General features: G+C 39.9%; 1 protein-coding gene across 1 annotated transcript in view; it reads left to right on the top strand.

Moving 5' to 3' along the window:
- Positions 1-14,316, top strand: part of PIP5K1B (phosphatidylinositol-4-phosphate 5-kinase type 1 beta) — a 319,864-nt gene that overhangs the window by 111,043 nt on the left and 194,505 nt on the right. Inside the window, exon 2 of the mRNA XM_037061705.1 lies at positions 12,687-12,771. The gene's annotated coding sequence lies outside the window, so the exon portion shown is untranslated. The remainder of the gene's footprint in view (positions 1-12,686; positions 12,772-14,316) is intronic.

Raw genomic sequence — 14,316 nt, 5'->3', positions numbered from 1 at the left:
TGACATTGTCACCACCTCTCCCATTAGGGCGTGTCTCAGAGGAGAGGGTGGCAGGTGGAGGAGGAGGTGACCTCAGTTAAGTCTATGGCAGCCTGTCTTCATTAGCACAGTTTGGCAGTACGGGTTAGAACCCCTGCCAAGAGCCCAAGTGAATGGCGGATGTGTTATTCAGCTACAGGGCCCCTCCCAAATCCAGCTGCTAGCTAGGGAGTATGGCAAGATTCATAGGGCTGCAAGGACATCAACAGTTGTACCATCTCATTTTGTCTATCTAGAAACGGGGGGCTTTGAGCATCTCTCCCATCCAATCAAATTTCATAGTCCTTCGATGTATTCTGTGACTCTACATACAAGTCTAAGGGCCAACACCACTTGACTCACCCAGTCCCTGTGTTGCAGAAGAGTCCTCCCTGTGGCCCATGGGGTGGTGTGATCTGGGTCCCTGTCCCTCAGTTCATTCTGAGGCTGACGGGGCTGTGGCGAGGGCACCGCCTGGGCAGGGAGACAGCTGCTGTCGGAGCCCCCATGATCTTCTGTAGTTGGTGAACCTTGAAAACTTAGTCATCTTGGAGGTAACCCCATACTCCCTCAGATCCGGCCAGTGCCCAGGTTTTGAGGAGGTTTTTGCTGTGGCCACCACGCAGGGCTCCTCCTTCTCCATGTCCAGCTTGATCGTGGACTTCAGCTCCTCAGCCCCCTGACGCATGCAGCAGCTGCTAGATTCATTCTTTAATCTGGTCTCTTCCTATTTCATCTCGTCTCCTGTTAAGCAATGCTATCTTTAAACCTCTTACTTGGCCTACTACTCAAAATCCTTCAGCAGATGTTCCCAAATCTGTGATATCCACAGTTGGCTCCCAAGGTCATCTAGCCCAGGACTAGTAAGTAGTCATTGTCTCCAACTTGATTTGCAGTTATTGAGTCCGGGTAATCCACCTCCCTCACCAGGCGTATCGTTCCCAGACACACCAGTCGCTTCCTTCTACCTTCCTGCCCATCCCTCCTTCCTGGGCATCTCACTCTTCCCTTTGGGCCACTTACTCTAGACCTCTGTCCCCTCCCCTTCCTCTGAACAGTTCCTTGCAGTCTCGATTCTCCCATTAAATTGTTGGTTTGTTGGAAGCAGCTCTCAAACCACTACAGAACCAAGCACATATCAAACACTTGAGCAACGAAATTTCGTATCAGTGATTAATGATTTGTGATCTCGTGGCCTTGTTTTTATTTTTAACTTTTAATGTTTTTATTGCATTCTTTGGGAACATTCCATGAGAGCCCTCTGACTGTGATATGTGAGTACTAATTAGAAGCAAAGCCAAGCAAAAGGTATTAACTCCTAATCCTGTTCAAGACTTTCCCATTATGCCCTGTGCCTGTGTTCTGGCCTCTCGTTTAAGCTCCTGGAGGGCAGGACCCATCTGATTCACTGGTCCCCCAAAGCACCTTACCCAGAGGAGCCCTGCAGTGAGTGCTTCAGTGGGAGAGCACCCTTTTGGGTCAGGTGATGTCATAAGTGGTCATCTCATTACTGTTTTCTCTCTATCTAGACGTTTATATTTGTTTGAAACTGCTTTTAGTATTTGTTGACAATTATTCGTCCAAAAATGTAGAGAATGTTAATTAGGTTGTACAGAAGTTTTCTCCTGCTCAATCTTTTTTGACTTTTTTTAGCATTCTCCATCCCTCTAGCCAGCACGTGGCTTCTGCATTCTTGCCCATCCCTCTCGGTGTGTGTTCAGACTTCCCCACAGACACACAGCCCCCAAGCATCCGGCTCAGGACATTCTTGGGGGTAAACCACCAGCTGTCCTTCGTTTTAGGGGCACACAGGAGATCTGTGTCGCTCTGACTTTCTGAAAAGAAGAGGAAACAGGCCCAGAAAATGCTCTGCAAACTGCTGCTGGAGCAAAACCAAATGGATTTTGGTTATTTGCGCTTTGAGTCCAAACATTTTCCTAGTAGTCATTAATTGGCTTTAATTTGCATACAGTTTACACAACTGTTATTGTAATAATTGAATAATTATTGCATTCCTTAATACATTAATAATTAATACATTCCTTAGGAGTATACTCTTACCAGAAAGAAAGAGGAAGGTAGCTGAGAAATAAAATGTGGAGAGAAAACATAATCTGGTAAATTTTAAAAATAAGACAATTTTACAATGTAGTAAAAATAATTGTGAAGTCTACTTGATGTCAAATATCAGGCAAAATCTGGAGAAGAAAAAAATTTTAAGCAGTATACAGAGGCAAAAAGTTCACCGTTGCTATGAGATCTTCAGTGATTATCCCCGGTGTCTCTGGGAAGAGATAAAATGTAACAATGTTGTTAAGTCTCATGGATTCCTTTCCCACATGCCCCCTGGAAGGCCAGGTCTCACGACCATGGACGTGTTTACTCTGCTGACTCGTAGCTTTCTTCCCCTACCTTGCAACATCACTACCAAACACAGACACATACTGTGTCTTTGTGTGTTCACAGTGAGAAGCGGGGAGGAGAAGAGTGTGCGATAATGGTGTTTTCAGGAAGGGCTGGGGGTTACACTTGCCTGAAAGCAACACATCCCCCAGCTGTTTTCACCACTGCTTTTTTCTTCCGATGTTTGTGGTGAAGGCACGTTTGTTAGGAAAATGAATTACAAGTGGTTCATTTTATGCTGAGCCTTTTGTTGTTGCCATTTATAGCTATTCTGTTTATTCACTTTGTGCGAACCATTCTGCAAGTTGATGAGTGTGCTTTATGAGAGAATATAAGAGCCCAGCAATTTGTTTTGATTGGTCTCCATTTGGATTCACAGGGAGCAGGTGCTGTCATTTGGAATTGGTTTGGGCAGTAGCTTGGCTATGTAAATATTAGATGCATGAAATGAAACCTCATGTAAATTGATTTCATCAGTAAGAATAGGGAAGCTTTATGGTGACTGGAGGAACACCTCGGCTGTATTCTTACAGCTTCCAAGCACACAAATGTGTAACCAACCATGTATCTGACCATATGTGCCTACTGGGGTCCCCCACTGTGCAAATATTTAATATGCAGATTCTCTGTATCTCATTGAGAGTTTATGCATATATTTTAAGGAAGTAAACCTGAGCCTATGATTTCTGAGCACAAGGGAAATATTTTTCCAATCTGAAAAATACAGGCATTTATACCTTGGAAACTACGTCAAGGATGTTTTCAGTTTGTTGTGTTTTTGTTGCTTCTATTTCGGCCTTGGAAAATAATCCATTACATTTTTAAGTTGTAGCTTTTTCCTGCTGTTTTTTGTTTACTGCCAAAACCACTTTAAAAAATATCACATCTTTTGTGACGCTCACTGGAAGAAGGACTGAATAATCCTTACCTCCCCAGCAGAGCTGTTCACAAGGCTGACATTGTCCTAAGAATGGCTTTCTAGGTTTTCATGAATCCACATAAATTTTCACAAATGTGTTTTTATTCAGGCAAAGGACTGTACAGGGACTTATGCTGTAGGTGGAACATATGACCCAGAACTCTGTGACCCTTTAAGTTTTAACCTAAACCTTGGGGGGCTGCTGGGTAAATTGCTTTAAATTCAAAATTCCTAACTCAGAGCACACCCATGAAAACATGTGAAAGACTCCCTCACGCCCCTGGGGCTTTCTTTAAACAAGCAGCCAGGCTGCCTGACATTTCCCTCATCCTCTGCCTCTCAACCTGGTGTCGTGGGAAAACTTCTCCAAGTCCATTTTCAAGGTCCTTCATAAATGAAGCTTTCCATGGTGCCCACAGGCAGACTTGGGCACCAAGTCACCCCTGTCAGTGTGACATAGTTTTCTTTGTCTCATTTTTTTAAAGTTTTTCATTGCAGTTTACATTCAATATTATTTTCTATTAGTTTCAGATGTACAGCAGGGTGGCTAGACAATCATACACTTCACAAAGCGATCTCCCCAGTATTTCCGGTACCCACCTGGCACCATAAATAGTTATTACAGTGTTAGTGACCAGAATGGTGATTGCACAATGCAGTATACAGATGATGTCTTATAGAGTTGTATGCAGGAAACCTGTATAATTTTATAAACTACTGTCATCCCAATAAGTTCATTTAAAAAAAAAAAAACAGCAGTATTGAGTCTGTTCCCTGTGCTGTACTTTGCATCCTGTGACTATTCTGTAACTGCATCTTTGTAGTTCTTAATCCCTTTGATGTGAGTTCTTTGGAGACCGGGATCTGTCTCTGCGTTTATGGCCCCAGCACCATTGCCTGACACGTGATGCTCAACAAATATTTGTTTGCTGTATGAAAGAGTGAGTTAATTTGCTGGCAAACAATAAAAATGAACTCAGAAGAGCATAATTTAACCATAAATGATTAACATTCAGCTATGACTAAGACCAACATTATTTTTTAATTACTTGCTTTGTAGGGAGATATTCTAAGAAGTGTTATCCTGTGTGGCCTGGGGAATCAGAGGTTGGAGGGGTTGCTGCTGAGCAACTTGAATATGATCCCCAAGTACAATATATCTAAAACTTGGTAACTACAGAGTTTTAAAACCTCCCCTATCACCTTGTAAATCCAGAAAAGTCCTTTAGGTTGAGACTCGCTGATGTAGAACAAATTTTATGAAAGAATTGTGCAAATTAATATTGTTGGCTAACCTTTCAATTGCATTTATGAATTCAAAATGCACTACCAATATTTATTAGACAATCTTATTATTTTTTTTGTCAGTAACTAGGAGAGTGAGTGCAGCATGGGGGTTCAAGTCAGGCAACTCTGGATTGATTCTCAACCCTGCCACCTCTGACCTGACTGCAGGCTAATTATCCCAAATCATAGCCTCACTCCTACACTTAATAAAGAGGCTGCAGTAGACCCTAGCTACTTTGCAGTGATCTATTTAAGCTTTTCAAAAATTGCCAGTCACAGAAATAGATATGTTTGCACCAGCTCCTAACCTACCTCCCAATTCACATTTCCTCAAGACTCGTGTCTGCTTTTCCACTTTCATTACAGTTTTATAGCTCATTCTGTGGACCATTGTTGGCCTTTTTGTCCTCAGAGCCATTCCTCACTCTTCTGTTCTGTATCACAGGCCAGTCATCTCCTATAGGATGCATTTCTCAGGCTCCTCACATCAGATGGAAGCCGTAGACCGGTGTTGGCATGTAGAGGGGGTAAGGGAGACCCAGGTGTTGTCCCCACCCTCTCTGTCTGTGGACGGTGTCTCCAACAATGATTGTCTTGCCTCCAAACATACCCCTCTTTCCGTAGCCCGAACTTCTGCCAGTCAGTCCTCACTAAAGTGTTCTCAACCCAACAGATACCTGCAGTTTTTTTTTTTTTTCAATTAGAGTTGACATTCAATGTTATTTTATCAGGTACCTCCAGCATTTGAGGTTTGTTACTAACCTCTCCTCTTGGTGTGCCTCTAACTCTACAAGCAGTAGTAACTTCCTGGTGGTGCTAATCTCTGCATTGTATCGTCTTTTCCTTAGCTTTTCAGCTCACCCCTCATTTTTGTAACTAATTCCATGTATTAATTCCCCTCTCATTAAACACACCCAGAATGGTTTCTTTTTTCCCCACTGGACCCTGACAACTCTTTGGAAGTGATAAAAAAACATCTTTATTGCCTTCACTAGTCAGTGTAGCTTTCAGGGGTGTCCAACATGCAGCCCAACACAAGATTGTATATTTACTTAAAGCATTAGTGAGGGGTTTTTTTCTGTGATTACATGTCATAATGTATTTAACATGTGGCCCAAAACAACTCTCCTTCTTCCAGTGTGGCCCAGAGACGCCAAAAGGTTAGACACCCCTGGCGATGGTCCTACGCCTATGAAGCATATTGAAAATACTGATTCCCCAGACCCACCATGAAGAGGTAGAGATCTAGTTGTTTTTGGTGCATGACCCAAGAATCTGAATTTTCAGAAAGCTCCCCAGGTGTTTCTGATACCCAGCATTGGTCTGGAGAGAAGCAAAGCCAGCTGGGTACTGTGGTGAGGGGTTGGGAGGTCCCCCTGTGTTCATTTGCCTACCAAGGGGCTGCACTTCTGCAAACTAGCCTCATAACAAGAGCCTTGACAAAATTTAAATGACTACAACCCATGGATGTTATAGGACAGTCCATTATAGTGTCAAAACAGCACAAGCTAAATTGGAGAATGTCAAAGGAGAATGTTAATCATTTGCAGAATTAAATGAGATTGTGTAATTGATTCCTCTCACATATAGTTGTTTCTTAATAAATGATAGTATCTTTTCTTCCCTTAAATTAAGAGAGAGCATAGACATGTAGAGAATTATGAAATACTATAAGTTATTTCCTTCTGAAGCTCACAGAATTCAGACACTAAATACCAGAAAAGATAGAAAAGCAATAAAATATTTTTAAAAATATATCATTTCCTGGCATGTATTAATGTTGGCCAAGCTGATGTCTCAACAGTATAACCAGATGACACCATAAGTTGGCTCTATTTAATGTCAGAAATAATTTAAGGAAATAAGTCTGCACTCGGAGTCTTGTCTGAGTCTTGTGCTTATGTCCTTACTTGGCCACTAGAATTTCTACATTCCAGGATCTTGCCAGAGGTGATAACTTTCAGTGCTCCACCAGCTAATTCTTATCAAAAGCTGGTTGTGAGAAACAACATTCATGAAAGACTGCCTGGAGGATACCCTTGCTGCTCATTCCTCATCTAAATAGCCGACATAGTAGTCAACTCTTCAGATCTCTTTGTAATAACCTCTCGTCAGTTTGCCTTTACAGGGCAGCATTAGTGAAAAAAAGACACTCTAGCCTTATGAAATTGGTTAACTGTGTTAAAATAGAAAACTCTCATAGGTTTCTAGACAGAGAAAACCAGTAAGTTGCCAACACAGGAGTGTTAGAGTAGCTTGAAACTACTTATCTGTAAGCCAAGCAGCAAGACGACTACGGCAATACCATGTTAATGGAGAGATCAAAGGTGAGGACTGTGAGCCAGGAATCCTGCACCAACCAAAAGATCTAGTCATACATGAGGAGAAAAGAAAGATGTTGGAGTAACTCCGAGTGGACCATCGGTGCCACTTCTGAGGAAACTATCAAGAATAGGAGAATAAAAAATGAATCAGAGCAAAGGTGTTGGCACAGGGGAAGATGAAGAGCCAAAGAAACAATGATGAGCAAAGAACCTTGTAAAACTATGGTCAAGTCTAAATAAATGATGGTAATGTTATGGCGAACTATAAATTGTTAATTAAGATTTCTTGAAACAGCAGAACCATGTCAACTAAGAGGAGCTATTTGAAGTTTAGAGAGGAGCAGCCAGTGAGAGACTAAAAATATTTCAAATATTTTTTCTTGTGAACAAGAAGATAGAAGAGATGGCATGAGTTGGGCTCTCTGGAAGCAGGCAGTGGATGGAGTTTTGAGTACAAGTTGTTAATTAGGGACCAACACACATATTAGGAGCTGAATGTGTCCCCAGAAGAGATATGCTGAAGTCCTAATTCCCCCCTACCTATGAATGTGACCTTATTTGGAAATAGAGTCTTTGCAGATGTAATCGAGTTAGGATAAGGTCATTAGGGTGGTCTTGATCTGATATGACTGGTGTCCTTATGAGAAGAGGGAAATGCCATGTGAGGACAGAGACACACTAGGAGAACTCTGTGTGACAACAGAGGCAGAGATGGAGTGACACCACCACAAGCTGAGGAACACCGAGGGCCAAGAGCCACTGCCAGGAGCTAGACAGAGGCAAGGAAGGCTCCTGAGCAGAGGTTCAGGGGAGCATGATCCTGCTGACACCTTCATTTTGGACTTCTTGCCTCATAACTGTGAGAGAATACATCTCTGTCATTTTTGTTTGTGAGCCACAGAGTTTGGAGGCTATACAACCTGAGAAAGAAAGAGGAAGCATGGTTGGGCAGGTAGAGGGAGAAGGCAAACTCCCACGCGGGACCCACCCACAAATCTGGGCCCAGGTTGGTGGGGAGCCGCCCCATCATTCAGTCACAGCATTTGGGCTGGCCCAGCAAGGCTGTGACAATGGGGGAGTGGGGGTGGTGGTGGGCTGGCTCTCAGCAGAGGCAAACCCTAAAGTAGCTGACAGCTGGAAGTGTCTGCTGGCCATGTCCTCTGTGGTGAGCGTCCTGCCCTCCTGGAAGGGCGATCTAGGTGGTGAGTCTTTGTGCCTACAAGCGAAAAATGTTTGAGTTGTGGGGATGTCAGTTATTTTATTCAATAGAAAAATACAGATTTTGTAATGTTTAAGAATAGAAAGATAACTGAGCAAATATTTTTAGAATGAAATTGTTTAATTACTAGTGAGAAAATGGAATTATCAATTGGTTAACCCAGCAAAAATGAATGAATAAAATAAATGCAGTAACAGTAAATGTGATTAATAATAATAGATATGATGGAAGCAAACCAAAAACAATCTTATTAGAGTAAATGTGAATTTGTTGAAGTGCCCTTTAAAATGATGAAGACTCTTAGATTGGTAATAACCAATCATTGGTCATTGGCATTGCCCATGATGACCCCATAACTCTTAGTTTGGTAATAACGAAATAAAACTGGATAAAATCCAGTTATTTTATTTTAAGCTATTTGCAAGGAACACGGCTAAAAAAAATGACGACGTAAAAAGCTGAAGGTAAAGAAATGGACGAGGATATGCCAAGTACATGGGAGTAAAAGGAAAGCAGAAGCGAGGATATTAGTGTCAACGAAGAGGGAACCCAAGGCCGGAATTACTAAATATAGGAAGCTACTTAAAAGGATAAAGAGTGTAGATCATAAGGAAACTGTTAGACACCTGTCCTATAGTCATGTAAATTTAAGGTAAAAAATTAAAAGTAGAAATATGGGAGAATATAATAAAGTCATAATCATATTAGGGAATTTTAATGTATTCTTTTTAAGTTTAACAAAGCTGATATACTGAAACAGTATATACTGATATACTGATACAGAGTGGTAATAATGTAGTGTTTTTGTACCGTATAAACAGAAAATGTGCATTTTCCTCTTATGTCTGTTTTTATGGCCATAGGGGGAAAGCATAACGAACTTGGAAAGAAAAAAGTTGTTTTATTCATCCCATTTTGTGATTCCAGTATGGTAAAACAAGAAATGGGCAATGAAATAATAATGATTAAACTGTAAATACTTGAAACTATGACACTCTACTGTGGAAGACTTCTGGATCAAATTGAAGATCAAATCCAAAATGACAAATTATCTGGAAATTGATTAGGCAGAGCATTTAAAACAAAACTATAGAGAAGTGGTTAGTAGTATAGTTAGACATACTTTCTAGCTTAAATGCTTTGGGTAATATACTCTCGAAATGACACAGAAACTAAGGTTAAGTATTGCATCTAAGAAATTTACAAAATAAGTCAAAAGAAGCCCTGTCTGGTGTAGCTCAGTGGATTGAGCGCAGGCCTGCAAACCAGACAATTGTGGTTCGATTCCCAGTCAGGGCACATGCATGGGTTGCAGGCCAGTTCCCGGCAGGGGCCAGTTCCCAGCAGGGGACGCACAAGAAGCAACCATACATTGATGTTTCTCTTCCTCTCTCCTTCCCTTCTCCTCTAAAGATAAATAAATAAAACATTTAAAAAAAAATAAGTCAAAAGAAGATATTATTGACAGTAAAAGCTATATTAAAGGAAATGGCCACAAAACAAATGAAGAAAACCTGACTAATGAAGAAAAAACATATTTGTTTTATACATAACATTAAGACTATGTAAATATAAGACATAATACACACTACATATAATACATATCTATGTGTATACACACCAAAAAAACAGAAATAAGGGAAAAGATATTACTTAGATCCCAAAAGGATTAAAAGGATTCAAAGGAAATATTATATTCAACTTTATGGTGACAAAAAATCTAAAGAAAATGGACAATTTTCTTAAAAATATATAAATTACTAAAATTCAATCCAAAGAAAGTTTATAAATTCCAAGAAAGAATAATCATAAAACATCTGAGTGCATATACAGAGAGAAAGCCTTCCAACTTTATGAAAGTATTAATTCCTAATACCTAAGCCTGATAACGATGGGATCACAATCATTTAATTTCAATCAGGAAAATACCCTTTTTAAAGTGCTGGCAAGTTAAATCCAAGTTAGGGTTTATTTGAGAAATATAAGGATGATTTTGCATTGTAAAATCTCTCAATGTTACATATTAACACAACAGAATAAAGAACAGTGTATGGTTATTATATCAACTGGTGCCGAAAATGCATTCAATATAATTTAATAGACAGTCCCAATAAAACATTAAGTTAAATTATTGAATTAGGATGTATAAGAAAGAACCTACTATGCTACAAAACAAGCGAAAGCGTTATGTTGGGTGGCGACTCCTACAGGCTCGTGTTATAAATACCTGGCCTTGCTCCTGTTTCTCAAGTGCGGTTCCTCAAAATTGTTTTAAAGGTCAGCGAATGCAATAGGAAAAGACATGGAAACAAGCTGTTTAAATTACAGGTGGTATGACTGAGATTCTGCTTAAAATCTTCTAAAATCCAATAAGTGGTTTGGGGTGAAAGACAATAGATGAAACCCAGTTGTTTTTCTTTCTGTGAGTTAATAACTGGTTAGAAAAGCAGATATAGAAATCCCTATGTTAAAAAGTGACAAACTAAAATATTTGGGAATGAATTCAATAAAACATGAGACAAACCCAAAAAGTAAGATAGTAGTAAGAGATACAGTATTTCTAGAGATACGGAGCTATTTTTGAATGAGAAAACTCAACATTCCTTGAAGAGTAATCCTTCCAAATTAGTACATAAATTAAATATAACTCCAGTCAGGCTCCCAACTTGGATGTGGGACATATTTTCAGATCCATCAATGTGATTTTAAATTCTATCTAAAAATATAAATGTGATAAAATTGCTAAACTTGGAAGAAAAATAATATGGGGAAACTGCACCAATGAAGATCAAAGTATACTGTCACGTTACTGCATTTAAAATAATGTATATTAGGTCAGGAATCAATAAGCAAATCCTGGACATAGTCAAGAGTCTAGAAATAGATTCAGGTATATAGGATACAGTACTGATAATATGTGTTAAAGGTGGCATGCCTTTCTACGGAAAAGATAGATTATAAGGAAAATGATGTTGGGACAATTAGTTGTCCATCTGGGAGAAGATGAGGTTAAGCTCCATTTGGAGTCAAGACCTCATGTTTTAAGTGGAACTGTAAAGACATTAGAAGAAAATAAAAAAGAATACACGTGTACCATCAAGTCTGGAGCAACTTGCCCAAGTAAGATAGTAAATCCACACTCCATAAAGGGAAAATTAGCAGATTTGACTTTGTAAATACTAAAAATGTCTGCCTGACAGGACAACATAAATTAAGTCAAAAGATTTACAGTAGTTTACAATTCATATGACACAGAGTTAGTGTTTAATAGACTAGGACATGTTGCAAATAGGTTATAAAAGAAAAAAATAAACAGCACAGTATATAATAGGCAAAGGGCATGAACCTGTGAAAAGGGTCAGCCCCTTAGCAGCAACGGAATGAAAACTAAAAGGACTGAGATGCCATGATCTGGTAAACGTGCCTGTGCAGACACCCAGTGCTGATACGTGACGTGCCTCAGGGGGCGGGTGTTCCTCCTGCAGCACCGGACAGGTTGCTTCGGGCTTTTTCACAGAAAGAAGTGCGTCAGGGGCCCTCCAGGTAGTCCATGCGCTTATCAAGTTTGGCCCAACTTCCAGGATTCTTTCCCACAGGAGTGAAATTACTAGCACTTTAAAGATGTTTGGATAGGCTGTTTATTCCTGCCCAGGTTAGCATAGCCAAACCTAGCAACAGTCTGAATGTTCCTCCTGAAGGGAGTGGTTGATTAAATGATGGTATATTCATTTAATCATGTGGAATATATTACAGTTATTTAAAAATGAGGCAGATATATAGGTTTGAAAGAAATCTGAAACCCCGGCAAAAGCAAGCAGAAAAAGTCTGTGTGTGTGTGTGTGTGTGTGTGAACCAGCATAGGGAAGATTTGGAAAGGATATACAACCAACCATTAACAATAGTTATCTCAGGGTAGGGAGATACAGCAGGTCTTTATCATTTTTACTGTATATGTCTCTGTACTTTAAAATTAGTTAGCATGAGTCAGTATCTTTTCTGTATAAAAACATTATGACAGCAAGGGAGGTTTGTTGAACTGGTCTTGGAGGTGCGTCGTCTAAACAACCCTCATGAAAATCACAGTTGATTGACCACAGGGATATTGTTGGAAAATTGTCCACACATCACATGGGGTCTCCTTTATGAAGACCCACAGGAGAAATTTCTGCTCTAGACCCAATCCCCCCATACCTGTGATTCCTCTGAGCAACTGGTTTGCTCTGACTTATGGACATTGGACATTCAGGTAGCTGACCATTTCTTTATTTGCTGTGACCACCAGGGATCTCAGTGAAATTGAGGACTGCAGGGTCACGAGGCTTACATTCTATGCATAGCCCGTACTGCTAGCCTCATCTCCTTCTCCCCACCTTTGTTTTGCCCTCACACGCATTCTTTGCTTTATTTTAGCTTTAACTGATTGCATTGTACGTACCCTGATAGCCACCTGTGATCCTTTTAGGGGGATGAGGTGGAGCTATGAAAAGATAATGACCAGCGATTTCTGTTTTAACAGGAACCTGGGAAAGAAAACAGTCTCAACAATGAGTAGGCTGCCCATGTCGACCAACAGCAGATGACTTGCCATTTCATTTACTAAGGTAAGGAAATATAGACTGTATTTTCAATGTATTCCAACTGACTCATTACAGAGCTTGTACCTCTTTCATTTTATACGTACTTACAAATATTCTGAATCCTATATCTAGTCTGTGACCTGTAACTTTAACATTATCAAACTTAGAATAAGCAACAAGCAAATAGAAACAGGACATTTTGTGAATGTCACTATGCCTAAAGGGGCAGAGCCAGGGGGTGTGGCCTCTACTGGTAATTACTGTGTGCGATTAAGTTGCTGATTGGCATTAGTATGTTCCTTGTTTTTAAATATAGCAGTGCTCACTGCAGACTACTTGAAGAATAAAGCATCTGTGAAATGAAAACCAAAAGCATTCATAATCCATCACCCGTAGATAATCACAAGCATCTCTATGAATTTCTTTTCTCCTTCCTTTTGTATATACATAGAGAGAGAGATGATTTAAATGGTTTTTTAAAAAATATTTTATTTATTTATTTTTAGAGAGAGGGGAAGGGAAGGAGAAAGAGTGGGAGAGAAACATCAGTGTGTGGTTGCCTCTTATGTGTCCCCTACTGAGGACCTGGCCTGCAACCCAGGCATGTGCCCCGACTGGGAATCAAACCAGTTGATTCCCGTGCTCAATCCACTCAGCTACACCAGCCAGGGCTGATTAAAGTGTTTTTGAAAACAATGTTTTTAATCTATACTTCCCTTGGCTTTCATTATAAGTGATGCACTTAACTGGTACAGGAACATCGCAAGCCTAGGAGCAAGGAGTAATTAACCACAGTGACTATTTTAATAGCCGTTTGCAGTGGACTCAGACATCCCGAGCATCTCATTTGCCTGACACAGATGTCCTGGCTCATAGGTGTGCATGACCTTTGTTAAACATTGCCCTCCAGGAAAGAAAAAAAACAAACAAACCTTTGAATCCAGGTGACATTTCATGACCTTTCTCTACAGTGATCTGTTTTGTGCTGCTTAAAGGGAATTAAGCAGCACAAAAGTTTACCTATTTCTCTCTTCCTTTTCCCTACTGTCCAGTCAGGGGTGATTTGCAAAATAGTAAAACAAGCCACCTCAGCATCTGTCCTTCATTTATGCTGATTAGTCAACTCCTTATTATGGTTGTTTTTTCAAGCACCCTTCAGAGTTGCTCTTAAAGATTTTCCGTTTTAAAAGCTGCAAAGTCTCAGAAGTGAAGTTACTTCAATGGCATTCCTTAGTGAAGTGTTAATGCTCTTGGCCCTATGAAACAGTTGACACTTACAGAAAAATCCTACTCTTCTCTATTATCATTAGTACAAAGTAAATCAGGCGCAAACATACCCTCATAAAAAATGAGCTCAAGTTTTGTGCAGACAGTCCAATAAAGAAATATAAAGAAAGAACGAAACAAGACAGAAAATGTTTATTCTTATCACTGAACATATAAATGTAATATAAAATGATATTTTTGCCTCAAGTTAAATTGGCAGTGTATTGTTTGATTTTAAATGAAAATATGTGATGCTGGAAGACATACACAGTAGGTGTGGCATTTTACCCGGCAGATATTGTT

Source organism: Sturnira hondurensis, unplaced genomic scaffold (genome assembly GCF_014824575.4).
Source record: "Sturnira hondurensis isolate 20B ecotype Veracruz unplaced genomic scaffold, ASM1482457v3 Scaffold0013515, whole genome shotgun sequence".
NCBI lineage: Eukaryota > Metazoa > Chordata > Mammalia > Chiroptera > Phyllostomidae > Sturnira > Sturnira hondurensis.
Note: the sequence above shows the minus strand (reverse complement) of the source record. Positions and strands in the feature narration are given on the sequence as shown.